The sequence below is a fragment of the Hippoglossus stenolepis genome, chromosome 7 (assembly GCF_022539355.2).
Source record: "Hippoglossus stenolepis isolate QCI-W04-F060 chromosome 7, HSTE1.2, whole genome shotgun sequence".
NCBI classification, from domain to species: domain Eukaryota; kingdom Metazoa; phylum Chordata; class Actinopteri; order Pleuronectiformes; family Pleuronectidae; genus Hippoglossus; species Hippoglossus stenolepis.
This window is the reverse complement of record NC_061489.1, coordinates 2,058,791-2,074,391: the sequence shown is the minus strand read 5'-3', so window position 1 is coordinate 2,074,391 and position 15,601 is coordinate 2,058,791.

Genomic DNA, 15,601 nt, shown 5'->3' with positions numbered 1-15,601 from the left:
TTTGTGTGCTGGACGTTGTGTGCAGAGCTCTTTATATACAGTCTATGGTGCAGAGTGAAGTTAGAAAACGTGTTCCTCCGACCTGGTTTATCTGCAATGAAGATTTTATTGTCAATATCTTTCTGTATTTCTGCTCACGGGTATATAAGTTTGAATGATTTACTTAACTGCTGTCGCTTTTTGCATGTCAGCTATTTCCGGCATGCAAGCAGGCACAATGATCTTCAGCCCCAAGTTCACAACTTTTCAAATAAATGATCTGTCATTCAGCTCATTGTGATGCATTGCAGCAACACAACGGACATCGTGCTTTTACTCATTGCTCCAGTAAATGTCTGTGTTGGTCCTGTGTTTCGCCCCAAAGCTTTGGAACCGTCTCCCTCTTTCTGTCAAGTGTTAACCCGCTTGTTGAGACAGTTAAAGCTGGACTGAAGACCCACCTGCTTTTCACTGCCTTATTGACTTATCTATATGCTTACTTGTTTTTAGCCTATTTAGTCTATTTGTATGCAAAGGGTTTGAATTGTTCATTCATTCTAAGCTTACTGGGTGGCTCTTGCTATTCTATGACATTTTTTTTCTATCTCCTCTTATTCTATTTGTATTTTTATTGTACAGCACTTTGGTCAATCCCGGTTGCTTTTGAATATGCTTATATGAATACACTTGATTTGATTTGGTAGTCTAGGTATGGGCAAACAATGATCATCATTATCAAAAGTATCTGGTGGCACTTTTGACCTGCGGTTTGGCACCTGTTTATTACATTTGAATCAATATTGAATGTATTGCATGTGAAGTCGAGAAGATGACTTGTTCGCATGAGAGGCATTCCACATACAGACAGACAGACAGACGATTGTGCAATAAGTAGGTAGATGAGAGCAGCATGTTCATGTGACATTTATCACCTGGTGTGAGCGTTAAAAAGATGCTACACCTGTGATGGATTATAAAACTCAGATTGCTGTTACAATGTCATAATGTTTACCATGAGAGCTTCTTACCGTGTAAATGCAAATATATATATTTACACATCACTTCATTATCGAGCCAATCCTGCAGCATGTGTCTGACTTTAATTTAATTCCCATTTCCTCACATGCTGCAAAGTGTTTTGATAGGCCTTAATTAATTTAGTCATCCATGCAAGTCACAAGGATGAAAACATGGAGACTGATTATTTCTGTGGTTGTTCATGATTACATTTTTTTACCATTTTCATCATCAGTCATACTGCAAGTGGAACATAGTTTGAATGAACTGATATCAGAATAATCTCAACAATTTGAAATTGTTTGTTTCTAGGTGTTTCATTGTTTATTAGGTAGGTTGTTGTTTTTTTCGTGTGTGAGATAAAGATTGAACTAGAAAATGATTTAGGAAGGTAGTCATGTTAGAACAGGGGTCGGCAACCTTGGGCACCATCATCATTGGCACACAGCCGATTTCTTTTTAAAGAAATGTTCAAAGGTTTTGCCATTACGTAGCCAATCTTATTTAGCTTGATTGATGTTAACACCTCCCAGCCACTAGGTGCCAGTAATGCACCATAGGCTGGATGCCAATAACATTGAAATAATAATATTAAGAAGCCTCCCAGCTGGGGCTGCTCACATTTCCCCACATGAATCACAGTGCAGCAGTTCAGGTGCATTGATGATGGCAGCCCCGCTAGCTAAAATAAACAAAGGTACGGGCATTTCAGCCCTCATGGGCGGGAGACTATGGCTTTGTTTTTCATAAGGACCGTGCTGTGTGCACGTTATGTTCAGAAAATGTTGTTTTCCAAATTTCCAGTGTTAAGTGCCACTTTGAAACAAGGCAAGAAAGAAGTTTCAAAGATCAGGCAGACAAGGGAGAAACAATAAACCGTGCAGTGTCCAGTTATGGAAAAGCAACCCAACTCTCTCAAAGTCTTTGCCACTGCCAAAAACCATGTGACTGAAGCAAGCCATCCCATTGCTCACTGCATTGTGAAACATGGAAAGCTGTTTGAAGGAGTACCAAACAAAGAGACAATCAAATCAAGAATAAAAGACATTCCCATATCAGCTAGAAGTATCCGAAGAAATGGCAGAAAATGTCAGGGCGCAGCAAACAGCTGGGTTAAAAGTTGCGGCGGTATTTAGTAACAAAAAGTGAGGACATAGCCAAGGTGTTTATGGAACATTTTGAGGAGCAAGGGATTGACATCGGTAAGATTTTTGCAGTGACAACAGATGGCGCCCCCGCCCTGGTCAGGAAACAGAGGGGAGCAGTCAGATTAATTGAGGAAAAACTTGATCACCCCATCATGAACCTCCACTGCATTATACACCAAGAAAACCTCTGTACAAAGATGTCAAAGTCAGATCTTAATGAGGTTATAGCTACAGTGGTAAAGATTATTAACTTTATAGTTAAGCGATCTTCACTGAACCGACAGTTCCAGTCCCTGCTCGAGGAAATGGATTGCGTGTTCAAAGATATCTCTCTCTACTCAGCGGTTCGCTGAAGTTCAACTTTCTCCAGGACGTTGCACCGGCTATGCTGACGGCCTTCGGGTCAACGTACCCGTGTGAGCAGATATTCTGACACATGGAGAATGTGCTCAGCCCCTCCTGCAGTCGTTTGACCACTGACCACTGTTGGCCATGGTTTTGAACCACATGTGCCATCAGCCGCAGCTGTCCTCAGGACTCGCCAGGCCATAAAACAAGCAGAACTCAATGTCCCAGGCATCAACTTCACAAGGGGTGGAAGGACCAGGTTTCAACTCCATTGTCCTTGACATGACCTGTGAGTCAGCAATATAAGCTAAGTTCTCAGCTCATCTCTCTCTAAATCAACGGAGAGGCTGTTGAGCCTCGTCCTGCCTCTTCCCACAATCCTTCCACGAGGGAAGGCTTGAGCTCTTCCCAGCTCATCTTCTCTTCCCATCCAACCTTCGAGAGAGCACAAAGGGCAGCTCAGCTCATCTCACCAAAACCTCGCCTCCTCTACCAACGTCCTAGCGACTGATGTCCTGCTTGCAAACTCACAGCAACTGAACTGAACTCAACAGAACCACAGACGACACAAAACTGCGAACTGCACAGCAACTTCCGTTTTCCTTTCCACGGACTGGTAACATCTGGGCTAATAATTATACTAGGCTACAGACTGTTTATTGATTCTGTGGAGGTTTATAACTTGATTTGTGGTGGATATTTTGGGTACAGTTATTGAAAGTAATGTTAGTCTGTTATGCTCTTACAGTCTTTATCAATCTAGTAACTTCCTCTAATTTGGCACACACAGACACACGATAACTCTTCACCTCATTATCTCTACAGTCAAACATTCCAATAGGTGGGAAGGGTTTATCTTTTGGCCAGCCACCATCTTGGCACGCTGACTCACACAGACACACACATGTATACACATACCTATCTTTGTTTAGCAATTGACTTATAATTTGTGTTTTATACTTTATTATATTCATAATAAATGTTTTCTACAAATGTTTTCATATGTTGCATAGTGAATTTGCAACTACACTGTCAAGAACATATTTCAACTAGTAACTATCTGGTAATTTGGTTATATTATTAATTTAATTGTTAATCAGAGTTCAAATTTGTAGTTAGAACCTTTATGAGACTTAATCAATAAATTGGCTATCTTTTCACTTCCTTTGAAGGGGGTGTGAGTAACTTTAATCAATAAAGTATTATAATATTAATAAAAATATTAATATTTAATATTTTATCTGTAACAAATATTGAATGCAGGCACACCATTTATGGTATCGTGATGCATCATGGACAACATTAATGCGTCCTGGACAATTTAAATTCATATATGTACATATTAGTAATTTATTAATTTTAACATTAACCCTGGGATAATTCATAATTATGCAACATAATTGTTTCCTTCATTTTCACATAAATGTGCCCAGGAATACAGTGAAAATTCATGATTATGAATTAATTTCATTTTATAGAATATGGAATTTGAATTTAGTCAAGCAGGTTTATTAATCCACTAGTCTGCCACCGAGGACGTTCAACTACAAACAATGCATTGGGTGAATTTAATTTATTCATAAATTAAATGTTTATTAATAATAATTATTCATAACTACCATTTTAGGTCTCAGTGTTACGCTAAAGTTGCTATCGTTGCTAATACTCAGTTGAATATTCGTTGTTGAAATTTTAAAATTTTTTAACATTGAATATCAATATTCAATGTTAACTGGTCAAGCTGTAAATTTTCTGTAACTGTTATGCTTTGAATTAAGACATAGCCACCGCCTTGAACAGGCTTGTACTGGCTGTTACCCCATTCAGCCCGTTGATAGAGAACTGAAAGCACAGCGTTTAGCCCTGTGAATTTATAGAACCTAACTGTTACTGCCTGCATATCAGTTAGTGATTAAAGTTTGGTGAACTTAACCAGTTTGTAGGCTAGAACCAAACCACATAGTGCCGTACACGCCAACCACTTTTTGATTTATAAACTTAAATCTAATTTCAATTTCAGAACCAACAATGGAGACCTGTAGAACAATTGTTTTTCCATAGCACAGAGCGACTGGCTATCCTGATTCATCAGCAAGTTGAACTTCAGTGAGTGTAATAAAGAAATAGATTCTATAACGACAGTGATGCACAAACAGCATCAAAGGGTCCATTGTTGAGATGCATGATTTAAATTTCACAGGCAAATCAACTTGCCTGTCAGAGCAAAGCAGCTGAACAGAGGTAAATGCCTAAGGCGAAATGCTTTCCCAGGAGGTTCAAACTGCTAGTAAAGCCTCACTACTTAGGAGACCTGCACTCAGCAGAGTCAGATCTCATTCACACAAGGAGAATTGTTAAAACTTAGATTGAAGGCCGCCATCAGTTTTTGAACCAATGATTCTGGTTATTCATTCACCTTCGATAGTGTACGGTTAACTCCTCTACTCCCAAGAGGAAGAACCATCCGACCCTAGTCTTCGAGTAGTCACCTCCGATCCTCCACTGACAGGAAGAAACAGCTTCAACTTCATCTCCTGACTCTGACACACATTGACGACATGTAGTTTATCTCAGAACACATTGTGCCTCATGCTTCTCATCCACGGATGCATGACATTTCCGTGACAACTCTAAAGGGGACTAACATTTCAGGATGTTTGCACCCTCAACCAGAGACTGCAGCAGTGATGCGTGCCGACCCACAGTGTCTCGCTTTGTTTGCTTGAGTTTCTAGCTAAAGATATTGAACAATTTGATCAGACAACTGTGATAACAATATTGATAATACTTTAGAGAACTAGATCTCAGCTTAGATGTGCCAAATGCAACAGAAGAAGGTTAGACTGTAAAAACAGCTCTACAGCTGTTCACGTTTATTCAGTCACTTCCTTCCAGCTCACTACACAGAGCGCACACTAGTAAATTCTCTTACTGCTGAGAGATCACATCCATTGTACAGCATCCCAAAAAACATTCACGCGAAAATCCAAGTTATTTCGACGTTGAGGATGTTTATTTAGGAAAAAGACCAGGCCTGAGAAAATCCACTCAAGTCCATGTTCTAAAACTTACATCCATGATACGCACACATGTTGTACTGATACACGCAAGGAAAACCTTCAATGAGCAGATCGAAGATGACACAGGTGGCTGGAACTGTTGTCACTTTCAAGGCTGTAGGTCAACCGAGCAACAAACAGCAGGTGTCAAATTCATCCGCTGCCTCAAAACTACCTCAACAAACGAAGGGTGACAGAGGCAGCGGAACAGCACCCATGTCCACTAACTTCCCAGAGATAGGCATTCCACAGTGAGCTGTGAAACATACCAAATTTGGAACAACTTACCACTGCCAGAAGATGACACAGCCTCTGAGTACAGTTTAAGATAGGTTATGACCGAGCACAGTGACAGCGCCTAAGTCCTCACTCTGCTCAGACGGCCCTGAGCCCGACACGGCGATCCAGGCTCGCCTCAAGGCCATAACCAACACAGTGAACCTGTACTGACAGTCAGTATAGTTGCAGTTAAAGAACCTGTTTGTTGCAACGCAGCAAACTTCAAAACCTAAATTTGATTAACTATATACCACTGCAACTTTGTAAATATGTTTGATCGACTATTCCATTTCATAATAATGAAGTCCATACCACATGTTAGGACATTGCATATTACAGAAACAATGATACTCATTTGATTTGGAGACTTGAAAATATGACAACCTTCAGAAACTCTAAGATTAAATTAAGTCTAACAGATCAGACTGAGTACTACATTGAGTAGGATTCCATGAGGAACAAACTCTGGACATTCAAAATGACCTTATCATTGTACTGCCACTTCACTATCTCAATTTACAATGTCTATTTCTTCTTTTCAACCTAGTGAAGAGCACAGGTTATTCATATTGTACTGTCATTGTAATCTGAATTATTTGTCTAATTTGAATCTGTAGCAAACTAGATAGTATACAATGCCCAGATGACAACCAATGAACTGACAATTGACTTAGCTATAAACATGGCCGAACCGCGGATCCTAAGAAGGGATGTTGGGCCATGGTTTTGTGTGAAACCACACTTCGGCCTACATGTGCCATCAGCGAAGCAGCATGTCCCTCCAGGACCCGCTCCAGGGGCTTAAAACCAGAGCAAGAACTAATGTCCCAGGCATCAACTCACACAGAGGTGAAACCCCAGGACACAGGTTTCACTCCATTGTCCTTGGACCCATGACCTGTGAGTCACCGGCCAATATAGCTAAGTTCTCCAGCTCGATCTCTCTCTAAACTCCCTCAACAGAGGCTGTTGAGCCTCGTCTGCCTCTTCCACAATCCTTCCAGGAGCTGGAGCTCTCAGCTCACTCTTCTCTTCCCATCCAATTTGGGGAGCACAGAGCTCCAGCTCATCTCACCAAACCTCCGCCTCAGCTCTACCAACGTCTAGCGACTCGATTCCTTGCAAACCACAGCAACTGAACTGAACTCAAGAACCAGAAGACGACACAAACAATCACCACGACTGGCATCTGCAATAATTATACTAGAACTGTTTATTCTGTGAGTTATAACTGATTTGTGGATATTTTCAAGTAAATGTTATCTGTTATGCCAATCTTGATCAATCTACTTCAATTCAACAGACACCCTAATTACCTCATTATTCTACAGTAACATCAATGTGGGAAGTGTATCTGCAGACCATCTGAGTGATAGACACACACAATCACATACATCTTTGTTGCAATAGACGTTAAATTGTTTTTATACTTTATTATATTCTATAATGTTTTCTTAAAATGTTTATTAATGTTGCATAGAATTTTCAACTCTACCTTCAGAACCCATATCTCAACAGTAACTATCAGGTAATTGTTAGTTATAATTAATTGTAATCAGATTCAATTGTAGGAACCTTTATGAACAATCAATAATTATCTTTCACTTGAAGGGGTGCATAATTAATCATTAGTTATTATAAAAAATATTAATATTTAATATTTTATCTGACAATTATTGAATGCAGCTGGTATCACGTTGATGCATCACAACACCACTCAGCAGCATGTCTGCAACTTATATTGACCAACTGCAACCCCCACATAATGGAGCTCAGCCAAGGAAAGCAAGGCCAGGGATCTGGTAGGCATATGTTTATTTGTTGCAGGGCTTACACATGGGTTTGCATATGTTGCCATTTGTGCATCTCTGTTTCTCTGAATCAGATGTGGATGTTTTAATGAGGTCACATTATTGTATAGCCCTAGTACTTTTATTTATGTTTGATGCGCTTTTGTCCATTTTTGACAATTCCAATGCAATAATTTGTAAATGAATTACTGAAAGCAGTGTTTTGAAATGGTTTCAGTGCAATTTGTCATGGGGTGGGTGTTTATTTATGAAATTCTGAGTATGAGGGGGGTTTCGTGGCGTTAATGACATACAATTTGTATTGCAATCATAATGAGATATAAACGTTAATTTGTTGTTCCACATATAGCCATTATAGATGGAATAAAATGACATGTCTGTTGGAAATATTGATGTGGTTCAATAATAGAAGTTAATGTTAAAGAAACAACACATCATAACAACAACACATCCAAAAGAACTGCAGTATATTAAAAATAGAAATTATTTGCAAAAACATTGCACGTCAACAACAACAACAGAGCCAATGTGAGAGCGCAGCAGATGCTATAGCATCACAAACAACTTACTACACCAGGTTAGGTTTGTTGGTTTAGTGTTATATTTAATTACAGTTTTTAGTTTACCTCTTCCATGAACGAATAAAGGATCAGGAAGAAGAAAAATCTTATTTTAGAAGGCCTCTTTCTTTATATAAATAACATCACACAAATACAAAGACATCGCTGTTTTTGATTTACTTTCTTTTCACAAATCAGATAATAAATAAATTATTCATGAATCAAAAGCCAACAGCATAACATAAACATTATCCAATGAGCATTTTTGTTTTGATTGAATAATATTTGATCAACATTTAAATCATTGTCCAGAGAATTCCACAGTTTCACTCCATAAACACAAATACACATCTTGAGTGTGTGCATAGGGATGTTTGAAATTATACTTTCTCCCATGATCCTCATCATTTGATATGAATTTAAACAGCTAACGTCCACATTCTATGGTTTAAATGAAAACTCCAGCAACTATGATTCAAGCTGAATTGGTTTATTGATTTATCATTAGTTTTCCAGATTTTTTGCTTTGTTTGTTCTAACTTAAAATGGGTTGTGTATCTGTGAGGGACAACAACACAAACAACATATGGCTGACAAACCAATAAAGCTCAAATAGAGCACTGCATTCATTAAGTCCATGCACTAAATCTTGTTTCATGGTCAGATCAGATCTCCCGTTGAGGAGATATTGTTAATGCTTCGAATAACAAAACATATAAAATAATAAAAGGTCTATCACCATGAAGGCCTGTTTCTGGTTTCATAAAAAACAAACTAATCTAATTTTGTGTAAAAAAATGGCAGAGGGAGGTTGTTTCCTATGTGTACATCCATCCTTTTTTTAAATACTGTTTTTGCGGCTGACTGCTCATTTTCCTCAGTTAAAAGCCAAGATATCTGTGGAGTTGGTCGTCTGGTTACACTATGTATATGTATATGTTTGTATATATATGACTGACTCCTGAGAAAAAGCTTTGTCACATCTCACATTTCGATTTTTTTGATTTCAACACCTAAACATTTCAACAACTAAACATTAAAAATGTATACTATCTCCAAGATGAAATACCTAGTACAGTATTTTATGTGATGTCATTTGCATTAACTGTGGTAACAAGTTGACCATGGAGCATCCGGACTGTGGCCTCCACATACTCAAACATCTCGACCTTTCAGAGTCTGGAGCTGTGTGAGATGATTCAGAGCTTTTCATAAAAGCTCCTCAAAATGTATCCATTATAATAAGATATTCAGGTTTATTCAGACGTTTTTTGATGCCGTTAGAGACACTCTTATAAACTGCAAACAGCATAGAGTCGAGATTGCTTTTTTTAGGAACCACCCACAGTGCATTACATATAATTACATTGTTTCTGTTTTAATTGACATTTTTACAAAATGTCAAATAGCCAGATGTAATTGTTGTGATCAAACACACGCACATAAACACACACACACACTGGTTTTATTTACCACTTTCCACTATCCATGTGTTGTCGGTGAGATTTAAATTGTGATCCGGCTGCAGATATTCAACATGTCATCTTGATTTATTTGTTGTTTCCTTTGTTCCTTCATTCTGTCTGCATTCTGCTTTGAGTGGGCAAGTTGTTCAAAGTTCTGTGTTTGTTTATCTTGCTCGCGTTAATTAGTACTTGTACTGTAGTCCTTTATCTGTTAATTAATTTTTTCATCTCTGTTTTGCAAAACACTTTTCTCCTTTTTTACTGAATATGTATTACACACTTAATGCTGATGAGTTTTCATGGAAAATATCACCACATAACCGCTCTGTATTTAGCCTGTAGTACCTGCAAATCCATGGCAGGCTGACAGACAACATACTGTTTGACATCAATAGCCAAACTTATGAATTGAACTGACTTAACAACTCCATCGCTGTCGCTCTGACTTACAATTAAGAGTCAGCCCAGGTGGGTAATTAAACGGTTCCTCCAAAAATACACCAAACCCTTTCCAACGGCCGACATGATTTGTGCCGTGATCAGTGGTGAATATTCAAATGATCGCTGTAAATAGACGGCTAAATTAGAAATCAAACCATAAGAAACAATTTGTTGTAATGACAAGCTCCTTCAAAAGACCACAGCATGCCAGCCTTCCCCTGCATCTTGACAGCCTTTCTTCACATCTCAGGCTCCTGACAGGGCTTTGTACGCGCCTTGTCACCTCAAATCTGTCTGCCACTGCTATTTTCTAACCCCCCGAACACACACACCACGTCCCCACCCACCCTTCAATGCCTCATCTCGGAAACGACACTGTTAACGTTAGATTTCACCAGGCGGCCATTCCCCTGTATATCAGGTGTGGTCCCAATTTGAGGACTCACAGCCATATGTGCTTTTTTTATTCCCCTATCTGACACAGATCCTGTTGACATTACTGATCATTAGTGCGACACAGTGACGCTAATTCCTGTTGATGGCCTTTTCCTTTCAGCGTCGTCGTAACCTGATTATGCCAATCAGAGTGTCTAATGAGTGGAGAATCTGTTGGCAGCTCACAAGCCCCACTCCTAAAGCAAACATATCTTTTTTTCCCCTTTACGACAAATTAGATGAAGCTACATTAACTTCTGGGAACTGAGGGGAGATTCAGTGTGGAGCATCATTACCCTCAAGAAGTAGCTTGCAATAAAATCTTACCTGTAATATAGTTATCAGGAATATGGCTCTTTAGCTGGAAGGCTAAAATACATGATCTCAGCATTAAAGTTACATAAAAACATAATTTGCACAATGGTGTTTTCTTTATGGTTTCCTGCAATCTCATAGTTTTCAAATTGTATGACACCTATCTTACAAATGAAGGAACGTGCTGTTTCAGTATATGTTTCTCACTGGGTTTATTTTTGAGGGTTCATTCCTACTGTTTAGTGGTGAAATGAAGGCAAAGTCAGAGGGTGTTTGAACCATTGTGGGTTAGGGTCGCTGGAAATGTGACAGGAATCTAGTCAGATCATTGCACTGCCTGTGGAAGCCTCATGTAGCCAAGGGTATGAACACCTCTCTTATATACAGTGTTCATGAGAATCGTCCATATGAAACAACCACTGTACATTGACAATTGAACAGCAGAACCTCAGTAAAGACCATTTTTTACACTAGTGGCTGTAGCTAAGAAAGTCATCATTATATTCTAACAATCCTGCTTTTCTTCTTGTCCTGTAAAATACAACTTCCAGCCGCATTACACATCTGTAGTTGTTTAGATGAACCCATAACAGACGAGTTTGAAGAGGAAATACATCACATTAAGAAAAGAAAAGTACTTACACTCAAATGACACAGAAATGACATGACATGGCCCAATGAACTAAAATTAAATAGTGTCCAGGCTACAGAGCATAATGTGTTCAATAGGATCCAGAGGGTTCCTGCTGGGGAAGTGTGGCTGAGGAACTGGCTGAGTGTGTCAGGTACTGACTGTGAGTGGGCGATCCTGGCACCTGAAGAAAGCAAGGTTAGAAGGCAAGTGGGCAGGCTCAAAAACCAAGACTTTCAAAGGAGCAGATGAGTAGCAAAGGCGGTTTGGCCGAAGTGTAAATATACCACAAGGTAAAGGGATGTTCTGGCAGGGAAATGGTAAACAAACTGGTCTGTGCAGTCAGCTCTGGAGTTGATTGTGAGAAACATGGCAGGAGGAGACCGATCCGGAGGTCGCACCCAGTCAGCAGCACACTGGCAGGCAGAGAATACATAATGGGGACAAGGTGAAACACACAGACAGGCCCAAGACCAGGATTTGTTGAGAAACCAGTCAAAACTTTACAATCCTTGAATAAATTCTAAGAATTATACCTATGAAATGTGCATATATGCAAAGCAGGTGGTGGAACTTAAAATGTATCATTTGAACTGGTGAAAGGAGCACACACTATGGTTTGGTAAAGCAACCTGATAACTTGTTATTTATATATTTACTAAACTAAAGGTGACGATTGTTTATATATATATATATATTTTATATAAAAGTTTACCTCTGTTGTATCCTGACAGTATCAGAAATGAGAAATAACCTGGAAATTATAAAACAATGGGTATAAAACATATAACAATAGACAGTGACAGGCACTGAAAATTGTGGATTTGACTGGAGTGAGTCCTTAGGCAGAAAATGGCCACAGGCCAAGAGGTGAACAAGTACTGACTCTACTGTCTGACTCTGATTCATGAGCAAACCTTCTCCAAAGCCGTCTCTTCGGCTTCATTCAGCGTAAAGGCTGCAGGTCGACATGTACAGGAAGTGTGGAATAGGAAGAAGAGGTTGAAAACCTGGGACTCCCCATTACTCTCCAGTTGGAACAGAAGAAACCTTTTGGAGGAGAATCTTAAGAACTTCAAGCAAGTCTTATAACCTTCATTTAGCATGTTCACTTGCTTAGTGATTGTTATGGCCCCTCCCTTTCTGCTTGGGTCAGCTTGATCTCTCCCTAATGTGGTGGCACCTGTACAAGTCTCAACAAGGCCTCTCTCTCTCTCTCTCTCTCTCTGGCTGCTCACAACACACACAATTGTCACTCACACATACACGCCACCCACTGCTGACACATCTACTCTCCACACCACATGTTTTGTAGATACATTTCTTTGTTGCAGTAAACGGGGCACTTGGCACTTGCCCTTGGTTTGTCTCCCCTCTCCTTTGTCACACAACACGAGCCAGTTTGTTACATTGATACAGAGCAACGTCTCATGTCTGAATAAGAGAATACCTTCATGCAATCATTAGGCCTCATTTACTAACATGTGCGCAGAAATGTTCTAACTCTGCGCACAGATAAGTGTAATGCGCAAAATCACCTCCGGATTCATGAAACGTGCGCACCAGCCGATTTTGTTCTCACCACCTTGCTTGTGTTTGTGAATAAGAATCATTCTAAATTGACAGGCGCGTATTTCTCCATATAAGGACATCCGTTTGGTGTATCAGCGGCGTGTCCTCCGGAGTGCCGATGTTTAAAAAGATGAAGCCTCGGCTGCAATAACTGAGGCGGTGAATGTTTCCTGAGGTTTCGACGGTGGCACAAGTAAAAAAAAATAGCTTGACATCAAAGTTGATACCAAAAAACGAATCGCACAGAGCTGAGCACTAGAGCTGTGGACATTTCTCTTAGATGCATCGCGACGTGGACGTGGACTCCACTGAATAATTATAACCAGCGCTGCTTCATGATCAGGATCAGACGCACATTAAAGGTCCGGTCGTCCTGAGTCTCTGTCGGAGCTTCCTCCTAGCTCCCCCTCTGACCTGCACTCACTTTACACTTTAACAATAAACACCAGCACTGATCACAAGTTATTAGGACATGAACAGTGCTGAGGTTTACTTTGTGTTTGTTTGATTCTCCAGAGTTTATGAGACACATGTTTAAACCTGCGACACAACACGAGACGTAACGTGACGCGCACAGACAGGACATCAGGGTTAAAGTGAATTTTTTATTTTTTAAATAGATGGAGTTTTAATATACTATGCATTTAGTTAAAAATTCCACCATCACAGAAACATGCTGGGGAAAACACAAGTAGCCAATCATGCCAAGGGCTACATTTGAAGGTAAATTGGTTTTTCAAATCACTAGAATAAGATAAAAATGTAGAAGAATATGTGTGAAAAAAATGATACAAAGCAGTAAACAAAGGGGAATATGTTTATTTTCAAATTGTTTCTGTGAAAAGGACACAATAGCATGTGTCACTCAAAGGCAGAATCTTTACTTTCACTTTATGTCAGCCGGAAAAAAATACATTTCCTACCATAGCGATGAGTTATCACATGTGAAGTGAAACCTCTGTGGGGGGTATAGAAAATATTCCTGCAGAAATATGGCTGAAAGAAGTTGGATGTATCAGGGTGAAGACGTGGATTAAGAAAAAGAATGAACTGAAATGATATTTCCTCCCCCCCTGCGGTGTCCTGATCGATGATAGTCATTGATGACAGGCATATTGATGAAGCTCAAAGAGGCACATCATTTCAACACTTCATTGTGCCATCTGTTCTTATGTGTGATCTCGAATCTGGTTCCATCTTAACAGGTTTTTTTCTTTTTTTGTTCATTAGCATTTAGGAAATACATTTAATATTCTAACATAAATATCTGCCTGACAAGTTGTGTTCAAAATGTGATCTCCAGCTCATCGTTGTCTAAGGATAATTACTGTATTAACATCATACTGCACGTGCTTCCCTTGTATGTTGGCTCAAGCTCCAGGTAACAGCGGAACAGGAATAACAGATCATAGAAAAGCACTGTAACTTCTCATCTTATCAACACCTGGGTGTCTCCTAGTGGCTGGTAGCTCACTCCTTTTCACATCCACGTTCACACCGCGCAGTCTGAAGCCTGATTTGCGCTCACAGCTCATTCCTGTGTGCAGGTAGAGAAGGAGACATATGGATCTGCACAGAGAGGGAGTCGACTCCTGTAGTACAAATCACAAACTGGGATAGAGGTTTAAATAGTGAGAAAACAGCAGGTGGTCCTGCTCGTTGTTTGGCAGGGTGGTGCAGACTGATTATTGGTTGTTGTTGATCAAACATTTAAGAAGATAGTTTATATATATTGCAGAAACTCTGGAGATAATATCACTTCTTCTTCATGAAATTTATTCTATGGACATAGCTTAATTCTGCATAGTTTTATAATGACATTTTTTTGCACTCCAAAATAGAATGACTATGTTTGAGTATGTGATAAATGTAATAAATTCCCCAGAGCTAATTCTTTAGAAACTGCTAATACCATTTCAGACTTACTTCTTTTATAAATCACCTGTCTGCTGTTAACTGGAAAGACTATTGATGTATTAATCATCAAGGACATGGAGGGGAAATGTTCTGTACTTGAAAAGGCCTGAAAAAGTCACTAAATGTTGCTTATACATTAATAAGCATATACATGACTTCATCATGTCGTATCTGCATTCTGCCTGGAGTCAGCCGGTTTCTCTCTGTGCTCACAGTTACAGTATTTTACAGCCAGATTCACAGTAAAGCTGATCTCATTATGTGTTTTACTGTATGTGTTGTCAGATAATTGTCAAGGTGACATATTAACATGTTCAAACAGTTGGTCTGCTCTACTGCAACATTGTCTGACAGCCACACACCGATGTTTACAGACAACAGCTGCTCTGTGGCTCTGTGCTCTTTTTGAAAAATGGGTCTGAAAAGTTGGTAAAAGTAGCGATAAGCTATTAGACTGCCTTTACCTGCAAATTAATTTTGCAGGTAAAGCAGCCAATAAAAAAACTCAGTCCAATTCAAACAGCAGCTTTACACAAAACATCCAGACCAACATGTCCACAACTCTCAAATTAAAAAAGGTGGAGGACACAGATTTTGTTTTTCCAATAAGATGATGAGTAATG